This window comes from Agelaius phoeniceus, chromosome 10 (assembly GCF_051311805.1).
Source record: "Agelaius phoeniceus isolate bAgePho1 chromosome 10, bAgePho1.hap1, whole genome shotgun sequence".
Classification (NCBI taxonomy): Eukaryota; Metazoa; Chordata; class Aves; order Passeriformes; family Icteridae; genus Agelaius; species Agelaius phoeniceus.
This window is the reverse complement of record NC_135274.1, coordinates 17062664-17083101: the sequence shown is the minus strand read 5'-3', so window position 1 is coordinate 17083101 and position 20438 is coordinate 17062664. Positions and strand designations below refer to the sequence as shown.

Sequence of the window (20438 nt, the reverse complement as noted above, 5' to 3'; positions counted from 1 at the left end):
CCGTGTAGCAGTTGTCCCACCAGACTTGTCTCTGTTGGTTGTTCCACACAAAGAGAAGCAAGCTGCTGCTTGCATCCATGCTTGGGCCATTAATACAAATTGCACCAATCTGTGCTGTGAAATGTCTGCCTTTCCCTGGCTTGTTTTATAAAAAGTTAAAGGGGTAAAAAAAAAAAAGCACACTAAATCAGTATGGCAGAGGCTTCAGTTGTGTGTTCACCTGCTGTCACTGTGGGATGAAGCCATGTCACTTGACATGCCTCGTGTATGGCACTTGTTGAGAAGATAGTTATTTCATCACTCTGTTTTTTTTATGTCAGTCAAAAAATGGTTTGTTTCATGTGCATCATCTGAACATTGCACTGAATAAGCTACCCAAAAAAGGTTAATCTCCAATTCTGTACTGCTTTTACTGTCGCATCCAACTGCTTCAAAGACAGCGATGAGTGTATTTCTAATGATGACTCCCAGATACAGAGGTAGCATAGGCTTCTACTTCTTTCAGGTGCCAAAACTGAGACTTACAAGGCCTGTTTTTTCAGAACACTTCATGTTTTGTAGTGCTGTACATGGTTTTAGTACAAGTGATTAAAGGTTGAACGCAGAATCTCAATCCTTGCCTGCTAGTTCTTGTCTCTTCTGGACATAGTCCTTCTGTATCTTTATTCAGCCACAAAAGGCACAGCAGTAGTAAATGTGTGGGAAATGTTGATATATGTGACTTTGCTCTTATCGTTCAGAAGGTTTATGGCAGAGGCATAAACAGGATCTAATCTTTCCAAGTGACGCTCAGCTGCCAGACCACAAAGCTTCCTTTCTCATCTCCTTACCATTGCCTGCCTTGCATGCTCTCCCTCTTCTGAAAACTGAATGAGGAGGAGGAAGCCACTGTCCCACATGGCTGCAACCTCCTTTTTGACATGACTTGGCTTTCATACAGAACTAGCATGTAGAGTGGACATTGCTCCAGGTGTCAGTGAACTTTGGGTCTTGTTGTCATTCCTCCCTTCAGCAGGAGTACTGCCTGCCTGAGAGCTGGGTATGATCTGGCTGAGTTATGCAGAAGTTCCTCAACTGTTGTCTGTAACTTCTGTCAGTGGGATATTTGTAAATTTAAACGCTTCCTCCCAGAAGTATCAAAGGAACTGAGGCCACTTTTCAGCGTGGACATGAAAGGCTTTCGCGCACTGGTGCAGCCAGGATTGCCATGGAGAACAAAGGCTTTTGCTAATCGCTTCTAATGCCTTTCAAGTTTATGCCTCATTTTTTCCCCTTTTTCAGATGGCCTCCCAGAGTACTGAGACTTCACTGACTGACTCACCAAATAATTAACAGGAGGAGGACTCAATCTCTGAAACTTTTGAACACCTCTTTTAATTTTCTTGAATAAGTCAGTACTCTGGCCAGGATCCAATTTGTGTAATTACATTTGACCTAACTTAATCCCTTGGCAGTTTCAATTGCATGTGGTAGTTGTCTTGGCTCCCTGTCCTGGGCTGCCATTCAATGCTACTCCATGGTTTTCAACAGCTGTCGTAATTCAGCTGTACAAATGGGTGTATTTTCTTGGTGGAAGCATTCCTCATATCTCTATCCCTTGCTAAACATCCTTATCTCACTAGTATGTTGGGAGGTAACGTGTCTGATGCTGCATATTATCTTGCTGAAGTCCTTGGAGCTGCTTTCACCCTTAAAGATGGGCATGCATTTACAGTCTTTTATCAGTTGTCCAACATACATTTTGAGATTACTTTGAGTTTTTCACCTTCAGGCATTTATTGCTCAGTCTCCTCAGCTACTATTTGGTGCTTTAGGGACGTTATTGGTGCAGGTATTCCTCTTTAGCTTTGGAAACAGCACTTCTGCCATCCAATCAGTGCTAATCAGGAGTGTGTCGCCTTCCTGTGCTGACAGCAGTTGGGCTGGCTGGCTGTAAGTGTTGGCATTGCTAAGAGTGCAAGTGATGAAGGAAAGCAAAAGCCCAGGACAGCTGGGTAGGATTACAAAGGGTGAAAAAAACCATCCCAAGCCAGAAACTTGGAGATGGACAAAGTGCAGTAGCCAAAAGTACAGCCAGATGGGTAATCCTTGCAAAAGACAAGACACTGAGTTCTTGCATTGGCACATCCTTAGATGTGCAACAGGCATCTTGTTTTCACAGCAGGTGACAAATTGAGGGTTGCTTGGCTTCAGCCATCGGAAAAGGAGTATTTGTTACAAAGTGACTTGATCCTTTGGGGGCAGGAGCAGCTCCCTCTGAGGGGAGACAGGAATTTAGATGAGATGGGGTGCAAAAGGTGATCCCCTGGTGAAAGGTGCTGTTGTTGCAAATTGTCTGCTACCTTCTAACTCTGTTTTTCTGAAAGCCTCCAGAAGTAGGATGGCAAATCTGTCATTGCTGCTCTCCCTTGTTGCCTGTTATCTTTCATGAAATTTGGGATGTTTTTGTCATTCAGAACTCTCCCCTGTGTTTCTGAGCACTGTGCATGTAGATTCCTGCTCTACCTTTCTACAGTGTCACCAAACACTTGGGTTCATGAGAGAATTCATTTTGCTAGGTAGAACATCCTGAAGATCAGGTAAGGAGTATGTTGTGAATACAAAAGCCATTTATCAGACCTGACTTTTAGTCTCTGGATCTATCCTGTAATTACACACATTTAAATCTCAGAGTGGTCTGGAAATCTTGCCTCTGTTGGTTTCAGTGACACTGTAAATAAAGCCACCAGTGGTGACATTAAAATTTGTCCTCTGTCACAGAGCTTAAAGGTTTGGAGTCAGAGCCATCTGATTTGGACATGTGCTGGGTATTGCTTATACCTTGGCAGAGCTTTCTGCAAAGTCCGTGAACAGTTTGTTTCCTAGAACACAAATTTATCAAACCCTTATGGTGGTTGTCAGAGAAAATGTGGCCAACTCTGAGCAGTGGTGCATGATGTATCCACAGTCAGTGATGTTGCTTTTGAAGATCTGTTTGTGTGCTAAATAATGGGGTGCAGAAAATTGCATTTCGGAGTTGCTGGTTTTTCCTTCACTCCTGGACTGGACTCTGCCTGCCATCCCGAAGACAAATCTTTTATTTTTCTTGTTTCAGAGTACTTTGTAACTGTGTGTGCCTGAATGCATCAGCCTTTGGAGGTGAGCGTCTTCCCTTGAAACAGCCTCGTGATAGCCAAGTGCCTTCTCTCTTGGGGTAAGGAATGACATACACATGCAGAGATTGAGAATGTGCTGTGAGCAGAAGCAGAATGGGCAAAGACAGGACAAGCAGCACTGCCTCAACTTGTAAATTTTGGAAATAGTGAACTTGTCATGGAGAGAGGGAATAAACTGAATCTGTGCACTGTAAATAAAACAAATTATAAACTTAAGTTGCAGCAAGGAAATTTAGCTGAGGTGTCGGTGAATGATCACAGTCAGGATAGCTGAGTGCTGGAGTGGATCCCCCAGGAGGTTAGGCAGTGTCAGTCATGGAAAGGTTTAAGGACAAGTTGGAAGAGCAGTAGCAGACATGCTTTTAGGAGAACCGATCCTTCCATGTAGTGGAAAAATAGACTAGGTGACGTCTGGAGAGTTCTACTAACCCACTGATAATTAAAATGAGAATGTGTGAAATTCTTATCTTAACAAAGCTGATAAGGTGAAAGGCAAAGCTGGGTGTATCCATGCAGAATGAGCTGCATGGTCTGGTGAAGAATTGGGGCAGCAGCAATTAATGCTGGTGCTCAGTGTCTTTGTTACCTGAATGGTGATGTTATTATGGAGGGAAGTATAAGCTCAGGGGAAAGAAGAAGTTTAATCCTCTGTTGCTGGCATGTAGTGTAAACTTGTGGTAAAAACAGGATGTTGTATCAATTCTGGCTCCTTTGTAGTAAGTTTCTGGGAGTTTGGGTCATTTCCATGGTCCCTGTAAGGGATTTACTCTTACTCTCAGGGGTGTAATCTCATCTGTTTTATTGTGACATCAGAACACAATGCTACAAATATAGGTATACTGAGCAAACCACAAATATCATGTGGAACACAGAGAGAGGAACCAAGTGATTACTTTTCCTCTCTTTTCCAGGGCTGATAAAGTGGAGGAGAGTTTCATTTTTCTTCTCTTGCTCTTCTGTTCATGTTCTCCATTGTGTTTCTTTGTCTTCTCTTGACAGCAAACACAGCAGGCTTTTCCTGAGTTTAAAAATGCTGGCTCACCAGCTAGGTCTTGAAATTATGTCCTGAAGATGTCTGCTCCTTTAGTTCCTTTGCTTCTTCCTCCTTCATCCCTTCCCTGGGGAGCTGCTGATGACAAATGGAGCCGGGGCTCAGGCAGCCTCCAAGCCATCCTATGACAAGAGGGGTGTTCAGGTGCTTTGTCTTCCTTGGTCCAGTGAAGAAGATCAGTGAGATACCTGTCTTATCTTGTAGGACATCTGAAATTCAATGGGAAGTTCTTCAACCTCTTGTTGGACTTTGGTTTCTCTAAAATTTACATTTCATCCATAATGTCAGCAAACACTGGTGTCTGCCCTGGAGTTAAACCAGTGCCTTATTGTTCCTTATCATCTTCTGCTTAGCAGAGATAAGATGTTGTGTCTCAGGGGTACAGGGACATGGAAGGAGCTTGCAAATAGCTCTAAGAAATGCAGATGGTGTCAAGAAGAAAATAAGGGATGCCTTTCTGAAGTCACCTTTGTACATGTTTTTTTTTATTTTTTCTCTTTTATTTTTTCCTCCTCTTGAGCTTTTCAATTCCTGCAACTATCTGCTCAAATCTTGAAAGCAAAATGCGTTCGTGGAAAGATGCAATTTACTGTGTTCCCCCATGATCTTTTGATCTCAATCAATCAAATAAATCCAAGACCTTGCCATTCACCTTGTTGCAAGGACGGTTAATAAGTTGAGGGGTTGTGCCAATGGTAGTGATGGTTTTCCAACCTTGTGCTTTTTTTTAAATTGTTATTTTTTTTTATGGTTCTGACCTTTTGGACTGGTCAGGGTAAGATTATTTGCAAAGAATAGTCCATAAATATGCCTGTCAGGACTGGAGTTAACATTCAAGCGTTGCTGCTTAGCAAAAGAAAGCTATATGCCAAAGTTCAATTTAGATTTCCCTGCAGGGTTGAAAATAATGATAAGACTCACTTAACATGGCAGGGATGAGTCCTGCCACCTCTGTGGGAGTGGCTGCTATGTGGTCCTGCAGCACTTTGTAGCTGTGTGCCTGGTTCAGTTGTCTGCTTCTGAAATTTGGTGTCTGGCATCTCGTGCTGGGGCTTGCTTGGGGTGGAGGAGCCCTGGATGCATCTCCTGGCTCTTGGAGGTGCCAGCTCAGTCAATTGGTAGCTTCCCTTGATTTAGCAACTGGCTTTTTTTCCAAGTGCTGCACTCCTTGCAATGCAAGTGAGGGTTTGTGGAGCTGCTCTAAGCTCTGTCCTGCAAAGGCTCCCTGTTCCCATCTTGGCACTCCATCCTGCCCTCAGTGCAAGCATGGCTAAACACAGCCCATGAGTGTCCTGTGGTGTGTTGAGCTGTGTCCTGTAGGTTACCTGCTGTAATCTCTGAGCCCTTTGGGAATCCCAGATTTCAATGGAAAGCAATTTGGGTTTTCCCTGCTATGACTATTCATGAAAACAGTTCCCAGATATCTCCCACCTGATGTTTGCCACCATGGAAGTGTGCATCGTCCAGTGGTAAGAATCTTGCTTTACTGTCAGGAAATATCTGAGTGGTTATTGATGTTTCTGCTGTCCTGTCAGCAGAATTGACTCTTCTAGGTGAGAGCAGCATGAGGAGTGAAACTGGAAACCAGAAGCTGCTATTCAAGCATTAACCTGCAGCACTTGAAAGCTGCACAGTCCATTGTGTACAAATAGTCTCTTTAGAGCCTGGTTGTGAATGTGAGTATAGTTTGTCTGAAGCAAGTGGCTCTTCTGAGTTCATTTTTTCTTCCTTCTGAAGATGAGAAAGTTAAGGTGCTGAAGACCACTTGAATTTTATTCACAGGAAGTTCATGGCAGTGGAGCCCTGAGGCTGGGTCTGAGACACATGAGTTTGGCCAAAAAATTCCCCTAGAGAAAGCCTATATGGGGTGAAAAAAATGATGCCATCAGTTGAGAAAGCAATTTTCAACAGACTGGGACTAGGTGGTGAAATAAAGGTACAAAAAACAGTGCAGCTTGTGGAAAGTCACAGAGCACCTCCATGACAGACCCCTGTGAGAGCTCAGCAGCTCTTGGTCCAAATCAGCAATGCTGTAACTTATGGTGAAGTAGATGGGTCTGGTTCCCTGTAAGCACTGGCTGAAAAGTTTTAGAGCAAAATAAATAAATTTGTCTTCAGTACCATCTTAAAATTCAGAGGTCATTTCTCCAGCACCTGTAAATAACTGTGAATATAAAAGGAGAGGATATGGGGAAAATAGGTTAGAGGGTGGCAGAGCAGAGCCTTTGTGTTGTGCCACACCCTCACAAGCCTGGTGGCCATGCTGAGAGTTGGGGACAGCTGTCCCCATGCCCACAGCTGCCATCCTCCAGGTGGCAAAGGAAAAGCCCTCCAGTGTGCAGGAGTTTTGCATGTCCCAGAAGGCAACACTCTTGTTTCTTATTCCAGAAGGGACTGGCAATTAGCAGCAGGGGTAATAACCACCTGGAATTAAATTCTGTGGAGGCATGAGAAATAGTAGGGTATATTTGGAAATATCTATTGCATATATATATTCCTCTTAAGAGAAACATGTTGGAGGTGCCATATCCATAAATACTAATAAGGCTGTTTGATTCCAATTTTCAGGTAAGATTAACATTTTATTGAGTATTATATCTGTCACATTCAATGCTTTAGTGTACCATCCTCTCAGGCTTATTAGCATAATTGCAGTGCTTAAGCAACAATAAAAAATTCAACAGTAAAATAGCGGTTAGCACAGGCAATTTGTTATCAAAAGCTTTTACTTAAGGACAGCTTTTGAGCGTATTTATTATCCAGTTAGGGCTATACATTATTTTTATTTATAAAAACAAGAGGGAAGCAATGTAGGAATGCTTTTTCTCTTTTGTTGTCTCAATCAGAAGGCCTGAGAATTGGTCACCGCCTTTTTCTCTTTCTTAAAATCACCCAGCAAATTCACTTGGAGTGGGGAGGCAAGATAACAAAACAGACTCTGGTCTAGAGCAGGGCTGTGACGTTAATAACTCAGCAGAACAATTCCAGTAAATTCTGATGCCAACTGGAGTGCCCTTCTAAAATTCCCTCGTTGCATCCTGGGCTCTGCAGATGCTGTCCTTTGTCCGTGGCTGATGGCACTGCCACTGGGGCAGTGCAGGGGCAGGGGTGGCCCAGGCTCACACCCCAGAGGTGGCTGCAGCCCAAGATGCAGTGCAGCTGTTGGGGTGATGCTCCCACAGGTGAGGGGAGGGACTGGACAGGACCTGCAGGAAAACAGACTTTGATACCAGGGCTGGTTATCTCTGAGGAGCATGGCCTGTCTGTGACAGTGCTGTACACCCCACCTCCTTTCTTTTCTCACTTTGAGGGCTCTTAGGGGAGCAGTCCTTTTGCTGAAAAGCTGCAGTATAGATGTGAATGCACCTGTTTGTGTGCCAGCACTTGCTTGTGCCCATACAAAATCTCTGTTCCCAGCGTGGCAAGATTTTGTGTGACTGTTTAAATTTTCAGCACATTTTCTGTGTGTACTTAAAATACAAAGTAGTACCTCTTAAATGAAGAAGTAAATACATTTTAAGCAGCTCAAGAAGTCCTTAGACTAGGAGGTCCATCAAGAAAAGCACATGGAATTGGCAAGAGGAAGACTGATGCTGTGATTGCTTGTGATTCTTTTGCTGGTAGAGGCTTTTTACAGACCCTCTCTTTGCTTGTGTTTACTCTTCCAACATCCTTCAGCCTTTGCTTGAGTTGTTGTCCTTGTTTCCAAGATCTCTGCTCACTTTCAGCATCCTCCCTGTCACTGCAACCTTGATGCCTCTGCTCTCATGTGTTTTCCTCATTTCCTCCCTTTTTCTGGGAGACCTCCTTTGCCTTGTGCTGCTTTTTCAGAGGTCACTCTTCCATCTTCTTGATGATTGACTTAACTTAATGGGCCTGTTGCTCTTTCATTTTGGTGGTACCCAAAGCCCAGGGTGTGGATCAGCCACAGCCCTGGTGGTGCCTTGATTGGGCTCACAGTCTGGATAAGCAAGATTGGTAAACTTGTTTTTGCTGGTGTTTTTGCTCCTGTTGTGTCTGGTGTCTGGGCTCACTGTGAGGAGAAGTGAAGGCAGTGCTGCTGCCCCAGGGAAGAAGCTTGTGCTCATAGTGAAACAGGATGTGCAAGCAGGTTGTAGGAATTGGGAAGGGAGCACATGGAGACAGGTGAAACTAAATTGGGCACATATTAGAGAAGTGATGTGCTTGTGGGGTCCTCTTCACAAACACTCTCTTCTGCGAATGTGTGAAATTTGAAAGGAGCTGGTTGTTTCAGATCCCCTTTTTTTTTTTTTTTTTTTTTTTTTGAAAGGGGTAAAAAACCTGATGTTATTCAGAGATAAGTTTTATGTTTCAGATTCTGGGGTAGTTGTGAGTCTTTTGTTGGTACACAGCTCACTCTCATGAAACTGCCCAGCACTGCATGGTGTTCAGACTTTCTGTCAGCAGAGAACTTGGTAATGCTCCTGAGACTGTGAATACACAGAAACTGACTGTGGAGAGCTAAACTTTGTGGGATCTTTGCTCTTGGTGGAAATCTGACTGTGATTTGAATTGCAGTTGAAATACGTGCTCTCTGCCTCCATGATCACCTCTAGGAATGGGGACTCGCTGCTGCTGTCTTAGGAAAGAGCAGGTTCCTTCACAGCCCTGCAGCTCCCCATTGTTGCTCCTGCAGCTCCACTGTTGCACCACAGCTGCTGGTGACACTGCACAGCTCTCCTCACTGCAGATGGGGAGGATGCTGGCAGGGGACAGGGTCTGTGCCTGGAGACCACTCCCCATGTGAACATATTCTCCCTGAGGAGGAAAGTGCCTGCATGCTTCTGGTGGGGAAAAATATGGCTGAAAGAATTTAGCAGTGATAAATGTCATAAAAAATACTTATGCTGGAATTTGTAAAGCCTGGAACATCTGTTCTCAACAGTGCTTTGATCACGTTGTGAGGCTTTTAAAACGATACTTCCATGAATTAAGTGAGATCCTTATGGCTGCAGGATTCCTTTCAGTGCCCTTTTTTCATGGAGCAAAAAGGCAAATTTCACAGGGAACATTACATGACTTGAAACACATATTTTAATGGTTAGTATCAACCAAACAATGTTTTATTAGGTGCTAGAAAAATGTTCCAGTTCCATACCCCGGGAAGCAAAGCACTCCCATTTACTTTTTTAGCTTATGGGAGCTGTACTTTAAAAAAAAAAAAGAATCAAGAATTCATTGCTTGTATGTTACCGTATTCAAAACCAAACCAAACATGGTGAAATGAGCTTAAACATTTTGAAGCTGTTGTCAGAAAAGGTCCTTTTTGGGCTTTGTTTCCAGGCAGAGCTGCTGACGAGGCAGAGGATCTGTGTTTTCTGAGGGACCCACAGCAAAGAATGGCGAGACACTGGTGATTTACTTCCCTCAGTGCACTGCCTTGGACTGAGCAGCTTTTGGCCATTCACTTTTCTCTGAGGACTTGTGCTTTCCCCATTCCTGGTTGTTTAGCAGGCTTCTGCCTGCTGCCCTTCCAGCAGCTGTGTATTTGGGGCTGAAATGTTGTGGTGCCAAATGACTTTGGTGATCTAAGGAGTGTGGAGAGCCCTCATGGCAGCTCTTTGCAGTGTCACACCTGGCAGGAGGATTTCTGCTCCTCTGCCTTCCTGCTATTTGTAGGGAAAAGAATACTCCTGGGCTGTTTGCAGAAAGAGCCTGTAGGATGTGAGGGGCAGCAGGAAGGAGGGAGAACCTAAAGAGGAGATGTGGAACAAGGGTTGGTCTCCTCCTCTGCTACATTTGTGTGCTCATAATTGAGAAATCCTTTCCTGTTGCTGCAGCCAGCAAGTCTGGCAGCTCCCAGTGGCATGCTGGGCAAGGCTTCTTGCTCCCATCTCCCTTTCCCTCCCTGGGATCAATGAATGGGCTTTTGTGTGACCCCACAGCTCTACCCAGCAATCAGAAGTCTGGGAAACTTAATTGTTTCTTCATTTAAAGACTGTCCAAACTATGAATGGAGGAAAGGTTGTGGTCAGAAATAGCAGAGAAGGAATATGGATGGGCTTTCTAGTAAGGTTCTGGGTGTCAGGGGTTAATTTATGAAAACTAAATTGTTTAATTTCTCCAGCACCCAACAGGTGAACAGGCGGCTTATTGCTGTGACATATCCATTTATAGCAGTTTTCCTTTGCTAACACCTGTGACTCAGTTCTGTTACATACTTATGCTGTCTGTTAATTATTTACCAGTGATTTACAAGTACAGAGTGCAAATAAAATGCTTTTATGCAGGAGACTGCATTATACACCCAGGATTCCTGGGAATTAGGGCACTGTACTACTGTGTACAGTCCCATCAACATCCCTGGAGTTCTGATGGAGGAGTCCTTGTATGTACCTGATGAAGGGGCAGCCCCTTGCCCTCCAGAACTGGCACTCAGAGGGGCTGTGGTCTTGGTAAAGGGCTTACTACACACAGGGCTGTGGTGTATGAGGGGATCTCTGTCCTTTGCTTCCTTTCAGATCGATTTTTGCCATTTTAAATTACTTTCTTCCCCCTCGACAAAGGCTCATTCTTCTTCATAAGTGATGGTAGCAGCAAACTGTTTTTTAAAAAACCCACAGCATGATGGGCCTTTTTTTTTTAAAGAACAAAATAGTATAAAAGTCAAGTAGCAGATAGAGTTCTGACTCAGCTCATAACTTATGATCCTATGCTATTTCTGTAACATTTTTAGCTTATGACCAAATTTTTCTTGTATTAGGACATTGCCATAGAAAGTGTGTCAGTCCCTGGCTGCCAGAACCTGTCACTGTACAGAATATATACACTTCTGAGCAAGTGTGCACAAGCAGGGAAGTGAGTTTATCTGCTGTGGTTTCAAATTGCTGAAAGTTGGGGTTTTTTTTTGTTTTTTTCCTTGTTTGTTTTTGGTTGTTTTTGTTGATTCGCTTAGCAAACAGAGTCGTGCAGAACAACATAGCTGCTTTTTATTTCTCACGCAGTCAGGCACTGAGCTCCCATCCCCAGCTGTGCCTCGTGCCACTGCAGTTGCTTTGCTGGTAGATTTTTCTGCTGTAAGTAAATTCAAGCTGTATCAACTGTGTGGATCTTATGGAAGTTGAGGATCTGGTCATACAGCTCATGGTTTAGTGAGGAAGAAGTTTGGGAGATGGTTGTCCCATTCTAGGCAGGCAGGAGAGTATGTGCAAAGTTTCTCTAACCTCAGGGAAGGCGTGTGAACAAATAAGCGTCTGTGTAGCAGAGAATGTGATTGCTGAGGAAATCCCAAAGTTTATGAGTAGGAGTTTTTATAGGTTCAGATCTGCTGTGGTTTCAGACACTTAAGGACATTTAAAATATTGAAACCCCAGACAGTCCAGCCACACATGCATGACGCACAGCAGCAAAGCCATCCTTGTGTTTAGCACTGCTGATCAGCTCGCTAATGCAACATCTGCTCTGGGATTTTGCATTTAAATTTTGTCTGGATAATGAAGAGGAATGCAGGGCTAATGATCTGTGTCCTGTTTCCCTTCAAAGTGCTTTATTTACTCTCTGTGGCTACTTTTCATGGTTCTTTGCAGCAGCCCTAAAATGTCAACTGACCTGAAGAAATCGACAATGGACGCCTAAAAAAAATCCAAAAGAAAAGTGAGGAAGGATGTTGCTTTCTAGCTTTTCATGTGAGCACCTTGTAATCAGACTCCCTTTGATTAAGTAACCAGCGAAGCCTATTCATGTGTACTCCAATTAAAATTTAATGAAGCAAGAGGATGTATTTGTATATGCTGACTAATGCAGGAGGAATAGATTCCTGTAACTCTGCTCTGCAAGCCCTTTCCTTTGCCATCAGGGCTGGATTTACTAGAAAGCTCCTCAGCAGCTGTGGACCTCCCCTGGCATGAGCAATCCTCAAAAGTCTGGGCTGTTGTGCTCACAGCAAGAGGTGATGATGTCCTGAATGTGGAAGATCACAGCTCTTTTGTAGGGCACAGACTTATCAATGAAGCCCAGCTTGGCTAATTGCAAGAGGTGAGGCAGGGCTTCTGCTCTAATGTACTCCATTGGAAAAGATCAGGGAATTGCTGGATGTGTGTGCTGTATCTGTCTTGCTATCAGCTGGATGAGTGGAGCAACACATACCAAGAAGAGAAGCCCTGTGCGCCGTGATTTTTAAGTAGGAAACTGATGTTCAAGAAGAGGAGTCTGTATGACAGCTAAGCTGGTGTCAGAAAACTGCCAGGCTTTTAGTGCCTCTGCCTTTGCCATGGGTTTATTGGGCAGTTGCTTTGGTGCCTGTGTTCCCAAAGGGATGTGGGCCTGCTTTGCAAAGCATTTTGTTTCTGACAGCACAGGGAATGTACAGACTCCTGTGTGGACAATGAAATGACCTGCCAGGAGGGGTGCAGAGGCTTGCTTAATTTGGCACTCCATCTCTTCCCATATATTTCTACCTCTGGGGCAGCTGCAGAGCTCCTGCATCACCTTGCACCCAGGATGGGGATTGGAAAAAAGATATTAAAGGATCTCACCTGCTCATGACACAGTGCCCTGTGACTTAAGCTTTGTGCAGGGACTGATAGCCCTCCTCTGGAGTGGAATGTGGCAGTGGGGTGATGCTGCACAGCTATGTTAAATGCCATTTTTGGACAAGCAATGAAAGATCCTGCTGTATCCACTCCCAGCAATGGGCTGGGCGACAGAACGGAAATGCCATGGTGGAATTTGCCTTTGCTGCTGACCCTTGCGTGACACGCGAGAGCTCCTCATCACCAGACCTTTGTTTTGCCTTACCCAGAATACAAAGCAGGGTTTCATTGGCATGGCTGGCTGTTTTCCTTCTGTCTTGACTCAGTGGCAGAACTGCAGCAAGCTTTCCAGAGACAGGCTGAGTGTTCCAGTTATCATCTGCTTCAGCCCCACATCCGTCCTGCCAAGGCTCTTGCTCGTGCTGTTGCAGTGAAGTGCTCAAGAAGCCTTCAAAGGGAGATGCAGCTCTGGAGCTAAGATCTTGGCCTTCATTTTTGGCCTGGAAAGCTGCTCTTGGAACAGTAAGCATGAGATTTCTCTTGAAACCTTCTTTGTATATGAAGAAATAGCTGGAAGGAGAAGACCTGTCAGTTGAGCTCTAAGAGAAAAACCTATTGGCTCTGAATACACTGGGGACATTATTTAAGGTCAGTTGATCTGTGAGAAGGCACAACTTATCTAATGCAGCCTAAGGTTAGTTATGCAACAGACAGGCTGCTCTTTGTTGTGAAGAACAACTTGAGTGTGTGCCTGTGAAAATCAAAAGTCTTGCTGAAGGCGTGTTGTGTTCTGGCTGGAAGCTATTGGGTGTCCTCCTCTAGTGGTTTTCCTTCTGCAGCAGATTAGCATCACGGAAAGGTTTCCAGTGGGAAAGGCACTCAGCCCTTGCAGGCTGCAGGGTGGAGCTGCCAGCAGATGTGTGCTCTGGTGGGCGCTGGTGCAGGACCACATGCATGTGGTATTGTTTCAGAGCAGCTTTTACTTCTGTCTGTTCCCACTGTGCATCTCTGTGTCATAGACCAGGTCACTGCATTGTCTAGATGATTACACAGGGCAGTGTTTTGCATAACTCCACTGCATGAGGAGTGTTTTCTGACTTTTAAAGAGAGAGATGTTTTTGTTTGTATTTGTTATTTATATTGCTTTGAAATACAACATTTGCAGTAAGCTGGCTACATGGCACTGACAGCTCCTTTCTTGGAGAACCTTTCTCTCCCCATCATCTCTTATTAAACATGCTGCCCTGCCAAAGTGCCATTATGTCTCCAGAGAGACTCAGCAAATAGAAGAAAGGGTATCTTTTTCTTTTAAAGTAGAATTGGTCTCCTGTGCCTTGTGGAGTAGCTAAGAGCGAGCAGTTCTGGGTAGGTATTTTTGGGTTTGAGTCTCTGTGTACAGTGAAAAATGCTTTATTGCTTATGCAAAGGTAAGCATAATATCCAGCAAGATTGCCTGATATGCTCGTGGATTGTCTTCTTTCTGTGCTTTTGATTCGTGTGGTATGTACAGCGAGGTTTAGCATTTGCAAAATGAGGATATTTTAACCAGCTCTGCACAAACACCTACGTGGTTTGTTAGGTGTGCATTCCTGGGCAGAGCTGTGGGGTGGGGGAAATAATCAAATACCTTGAGGATTTTTTTTTTTGAGGACTTTATGTAATACACAGAAAAATTAAACCCTAAAAGGAAACAACCGAGGTGGATAGTCATAAAATGCTGTTTTTTCTCAAAGTTCAACTTTATATATAGACACCTTGATGAAACCCATATTGTCTGTGATGGAAGGATGATGACTGTGATGTGATGTGGCAGTGGGGGAGCAAACTGGGGTGGCTGCAGCAATCCCTGCTTTGGGTGCCTCAGAGATGCAGATGCTCTGAACTCAGTGGGAGTGTTCCCATCTTCCTTGATGCAGCTTGGGACCAAAAGGGTTTTCCTGAGCTGCCTCTTGCTCTGAAAGTTTTTCTGTTCTTGTAAGCTCCCTTTGAAGTACACTCTGGAGCTGCAGTTAATAAGAAATTTCCTCTGCTTTACAAAGATCAGATTCTGCCTTCCCCTTTCTCAGCATCCAAAATGATTAGCAGTTCCTGTGAATCCAAGCCTATGGATTTTATGAAGACCCCTGACAGCCAGGGGTGATTGTGTTCTCCCTGAGTGTTTCCTAAGCAGGAGGAAATCAATGCATGAAGGGGCACTGTGCCTGACATCTATTAATTACACTGTCCCCTTACATCTAACACACTAGAAGAGGGTCTGACAATCAGCCCCCTATGCCCTGGCTAATTGATGGAGAAACAAATTGATACAAATGAATTGAACAGGTTCCTAAAAAAAAAAAAAAAAAAGAAGAGAGCGTTTATTTGGTAGCTGGGATTGGAAGGAGCAGTTGCAACGTCAAGTACAACATAACAGCAGTGTGAGATACTTGGCTGCAGCAGCCCCCCTGAATGGTCCCAGCAACCCCACAGAGCCCCACACTTAAATGCTTGGGAATAAACACTTCTGCTGTTGATGCTGCATCAAATGGAGGCATGAAGTACATGCCTGGGACAGTGGGCAGGGGGATAGTTACTGTGTCCTTCCCTCAGATGAGCTGATTTTGAAGCATTACCATCCTGACTTTTGCAGCACACATTCAGCTGAATATGACATCAGAGTTAAGAGCTGTGGCACTTGTGGTTACGGCCTTGGGATTCCTTATATTTACTTTCTAGGGAACTAAAATTCAAAGCAGCTTTTATGGCAGTCATGACAATACTGTCAGTTTCAAAAGAGGTGGCTAAGTGTGCATTGACCTTTAACTAATAGGCCATATCCTATTTTCTGTGTGTTTCCAATTAGGAGAAGTATGCTACAAATTTTTGAAAGAAATTGTTAAAAGAGAAAAGTTACTTAACTTTAAGACTTCTGCTTTTTTTTCCCAAAATAAAAATAGTGAATTCTTGTCTTAGTGCAGAAGGTTTCATACGACTACTATTATAAGCTGGAAATCAAGATTTAATAATAGCACATACCATCTGCCACCAGTGGTGGAAGAACAAGAATGAACCCTTGACTGCTGCAAACACTTTTAATTTGTAGCTTGGAGTGAGGTTGCAGGGCTTCACATCCATCCGTGGAGGAGAGGATGGGATTTTTGGTTACCACTGCTGATTCTCTTCCTGAGCTGTTGGGATTTTCACACTGCAAATTGCAAGTGCAATATCTTGTTCTTGCTTGGTGTGGTGCTGGGCCTTTAGAGTAAAATAAAGGATGGTGCTGACTATGTCAGGTTTTCTGAAGCCAGCCAGTTGTAAAAGCTGGAGCAACTCTGTGGGAAGCCCGAGATGAGTTTTTCACGTGTTTTGATGGTGGTGGGAGGTGATGGGCACATCTGGCTGAGACAAAGAAGGGTTTGCTTCTTAGAGGCCACATCTGTCCTCCTTATTTTCCTGAATGCACATTGCAAAATAATTTAATATCTTTGTTCCTAAAACTTGGGATCATTTTCATGAGCCATGGTGGATCTTTTGCTACCTTAGAAAAAGCAGAGCATATTTTTCCACTTTTTAAAATGTACTTTGCCAAATAGGTATTTTTGTCAAATTGCAGTTTCCTCCAAAACATAATTCTTTATATAGAAAATGGGATTCCACCTCTCCTAGACCTTTGCTAACAGCTGTTCTGCTAGCTAAATGTCACTGAATTAAAAAGAAACAAAAATAAGAATATGATGGCTTTGGATAGATTTTAGTTGACTGTTCCGATCCTACATAGAAGTAATCCTGCTCTCTTCTGAATGTGGGGATATTCTGGGGATTACTGCCCTGCTATTTTACCCTGCAGAGCACTGATAGTGCAGCATTTCTGGAAGGCTGGGATATGTGTATAACATGTACATGGCTTTTGCCAGCCCAGGGAAGTGCTGGGACAGCCCTGTGGACACTCGAGAACTGAGTGTGCTGCTGGTTTTGGCAACTCAGCCTTTAGAGCTGACCTATAACAAAGTTGATGCAATGGGATAGTTTCAGGTTGGGGTGTGTAGGAAAAGGGGACCCGTGCCAGCCTTTTGAAGGTTGCTTTGATTTGTTGCTGGGCACACTGAGGACTCCTGGGGTATTATCTGAGGATTAAGTGCAACATTAAACATTGGAGCTCGCTTGTCAAAGAAAGGGCAGGTTATCAAAATATGATTTATAACCAACAGTTTACTACTAGCTACAGTAATTAATATGGAACATGATGGGGCCCATCATTAATGTGCTTTGTTGTCTCAGCTTGCATGACTGCTGCTGGCAAGGCTGGCTTCTGAGGCTAATGAGGGACAGGGAAGAAAGAAAGCTGTGCTGCTGTTAGCTGATGGTAATATCTCTCCAGGTCACACACTGTGCCGTGTGTTGCATCTGATCACAAATCTCAGCCAGACATACCTGTCCAGTAAAGGCTGCTTTCCCAAATTCTTGCTTAGAGAGACAAGAATTTCTGTTTGTGCCAAGGTCAGTCAGAGCCAGTGACAAACTCTGTTAGTGTTCCATAGGGAGTGCACGAACTGGTCTGGAGGATAAGGAGAAATCTTTGTCAGTGGTCCAAATCCTACTCAGGTTGTCGATGAGAGAAGGCAGTTAATCTCCAGTGGTGGTGATTCGTGAACTTGTCCGAGGGAGGAGAAAAACAGAAGAGGCTTTTCCAACATTTTCTCATGGCCAAGTGCCCAGATGAGGGCAATGACTGGTGCTGTTCTGCTGATGGGAATCTGTTGGCGAGGAGCTTGTGGTTGGTTTGAGATGGGTCCCACTTCCTGATAGCCCATCTCGAGCTGCCTGAGAGCTGTGTGACTTCAGCAGAAGTTTTATTATCATGCTAGTTTCCAGAGAGATGTTTGGAGCCATTCCCAGCATTGGGTTTAGCTGCAGCAGCAGCTTGAGCTCCTTTCTGGCGTTTTGGTGAAGGGTAGGGCAGTGATGGCTCTCCTGAGGTGTGTCAAGAGTTCATGTTAAAATAAACAAAGCTGTTCCCATGGTCTGTTTGCTGTGTCAAGTCCGGGTTTACCTGTATTCCAAAATCAGATCCCACAATGTCATCCACATTTGAGAAATACCTGAGGCTGGAGGGGGTGCAGGGTGCAGTCAGGTCTCCTGCACGAAGATAGAGCAGTGGGGAAACCAAGTGCCTTTGAAATTTGGCGTGCTTGAGCTCCATGGTCACCATGATCAATTGTGACTGTGATTTAGAATGTTTTTGGCTTACTCACCCTTACTTTATACATTTTGGTTGAACAGCAGACCTGCAGCTGCCCAAAGTGGCAACACCTAGCTTGGGGCACTTTTACAGCAGAGTGCATTGTACCTTAGTTTTATTGAGCATTGCCCAAATAGTTAAGAAGGATGTCCTAAAGAGTCTTGTGATAGTCCAGATTTAGCTGCTGGCATTGCCCAAGAGCATCAGGGCTGTCTGCAGGGAGACTTAAAGGTTTCAGCAGTTCTGCTTCAGCTCGAACCAGGTAAGCAGTAGTCTCATGGTCCTCTCTGCTCATCTCTTCCAAACATGACCTTTTTGTCATACTTGGTGATCTAATCAGATAAATTTATTTCATGTTAAGATAGCATGATAAATAGTACATTGGCCAGTTTAGTTTCCATGGCCTTGGTTATGGTTTTTGCTGTGTGCATTTAGTCATCCCTGTTGCTGACTGTAAAGGGTTGGAGGGATGTATCTTGTGGGGCATATGCACCCATCATGTCATTTTTTATAGATTTCAGCACTTGACCTCCTTACTTATCCTGTAAAGGAGTCTCTTGAAAATTGACTAATCCCACTGGGATTTATTCAGTCTGGCTAAAAGCCAAGTCCTCCCTGGATGGGTGCGAGGTGCATCAAGGAGTTTGAATATTTGTGTTCTTAATTCTTGCTTGAATTAATCTAAGTCAAGGTAGCTGAGCAACTGGGTAGTGCAGTGTAATGCCATCATTATTAAATTAATGCCAGATAGGACATGATGATTTTATGACCAATAACAATATTTGTATGCAAACTGTGAGTCTGGCCCAGAGGGATGCAGAATGGGGCATCACTGAGAAGTGGAGACTCTTTAGTGTGTGATTTAGTAGGTTCACACTACAGAGCTGACCAGATGACTCAACACAGGTTTTAAAACATTGCTGCTGCTGGTTTACTTTGCTTCTTCAGAAATATTTAGTATTCTAGTTGGTTTTAGATTTTTGTTGTTGAATTGATGTTTGTGGTGTCGCAGCAGGAGAATTTTCTCTTTAGGACTTTCGGTATATTTGACAAAGATGCATTTCTTTCAGAGCTACAGGGACAGCACAGTCAAAGATTGTGGAGGAGAGCACATGGCCAGAAACAACTATCTGGAAATTAACATTTCTGGCTAAAATATCAGCACTATTGTCTGTTGTGGAGAGGGCCAAAATGCTATAAATGGCTTAGTTTGGTTTGATGCTAGAGACAGTAGATTACCCATCCCCAGTAATTGCAGTGTCCTTCCCATTTGGAGGGTTCTTCAGAAATTTTTGCTAGAATTAGATTCGTGCTTTGCAGAGGTGGGGACAAATTTTAAATATTTTGAAGTCTCTTGAAAATAGTAGCAATCTAATCACAACAAATAGCACAACAGTGATGTAAACATGGTGATTCAAGTGTTGCTTAATAATCTTTACCCACTCCATGTGGTGCCTTGGGCCTGTCAGCATGAATTTCAATGGAATTCTAGTTGCTTTTCCAAACATAAACAGAGTCCTTTTCCCCAAAGTAAGGTTTGTGTTTGCTGCCTCATGTGTCTCTATAGACAGACACGTGTACAGGTAGACTTGGTAGCAGTAGTGATGTCTTGGGTGGTTTCATGCTGTATTAACGAGGAGTGTGTTGTCAGTAAGTTTTCCAGTATTTGTTAAAGGTTTGCATGGGTAATAAAATCTTGTTGGGAAAATTGATCTAATTTTGAGATTGAGAGGTGTGAGAATAAAAGATCCTTTACTGTAAATTGTAGGTAGGTAACAACAGAAACTTGAATATTAGAAGAAACTGAGTATCGCACAAACCACACACTTTCACATCACTAAAACAAGAGCTGTGCTCACACAGAAACATGAACCTCTTTGCAAACCGCAGAAAGTAAAAGGGAGCTCTCCTGTTTCATTATTGATCTAATTGCTCTTTTCTTGATATGAGAAACGATATGAAATGCTCTTGAATATTCCAGTACACACAGAAACAGACCATTACTTTTGGAAACTTTTAAAGGCATAGCACATAGTGGTAAATAGCAAGGTCATTTATTTCTGAGAGTCACAACTGCCTACCTAATGTCACCTAATTGTTCTACTGGAACTGAATATGTTATAGCTTTGATGAGAACTTTTCACTCGGGAGTGATATTAAATGCAGGGAGCCCAGCCCATATTTTCATGTGATTAAATCAGTTTTGGAAGATCTGTTGGTGCAATCCTTTTAAGTAAGTCCTGTATTAAGAAAAGGTCCTCTTTTTACAGTATCTCAGTGTTGAAGTGCTTTAAAGCTCCCTTCTCACCCAAACTGCTCTGCAGTTCTTCGTGGTTGTTGCCTTTATCTATAATCTCTTTCCTTTGGTTTACAATCCCATTTAAGACCAAGTTTCCTGATTAACCTGAAAGTTTGGGCCTGCGGGACTTGTGCAAAATGTGTGTGGTTAAAACCTCGCCGTGTTTGCGTGTGAGAACAAACATGCATAGGAATGAGGTTCCTGGACTGATCCAGCGAAATCT

General features: G+C 43.6%; 1 protein-coding gene across 2 annotated transcripts in view; it reads left to right on the top strand.

The window, feature by feature from the left end:
- Positions 1-20438, top strand: part of LPP (LIM domain containing preferred translocation partner in lipoma) — a 333171-nt gene that overhangs the window by 60015 nt on the left and 252718 nt on the right. For both annotated transcript variants that reach the window (XM_077184001.1, XM_054639115.2), the window contains one exon: positions 3095-3193. The gene's annotated coding sequence lies outside the window, so the exon portion shown is untranslated. The remainder of the gene's footprint in view (positions 1-3094; positions 3194-20438) is intronic.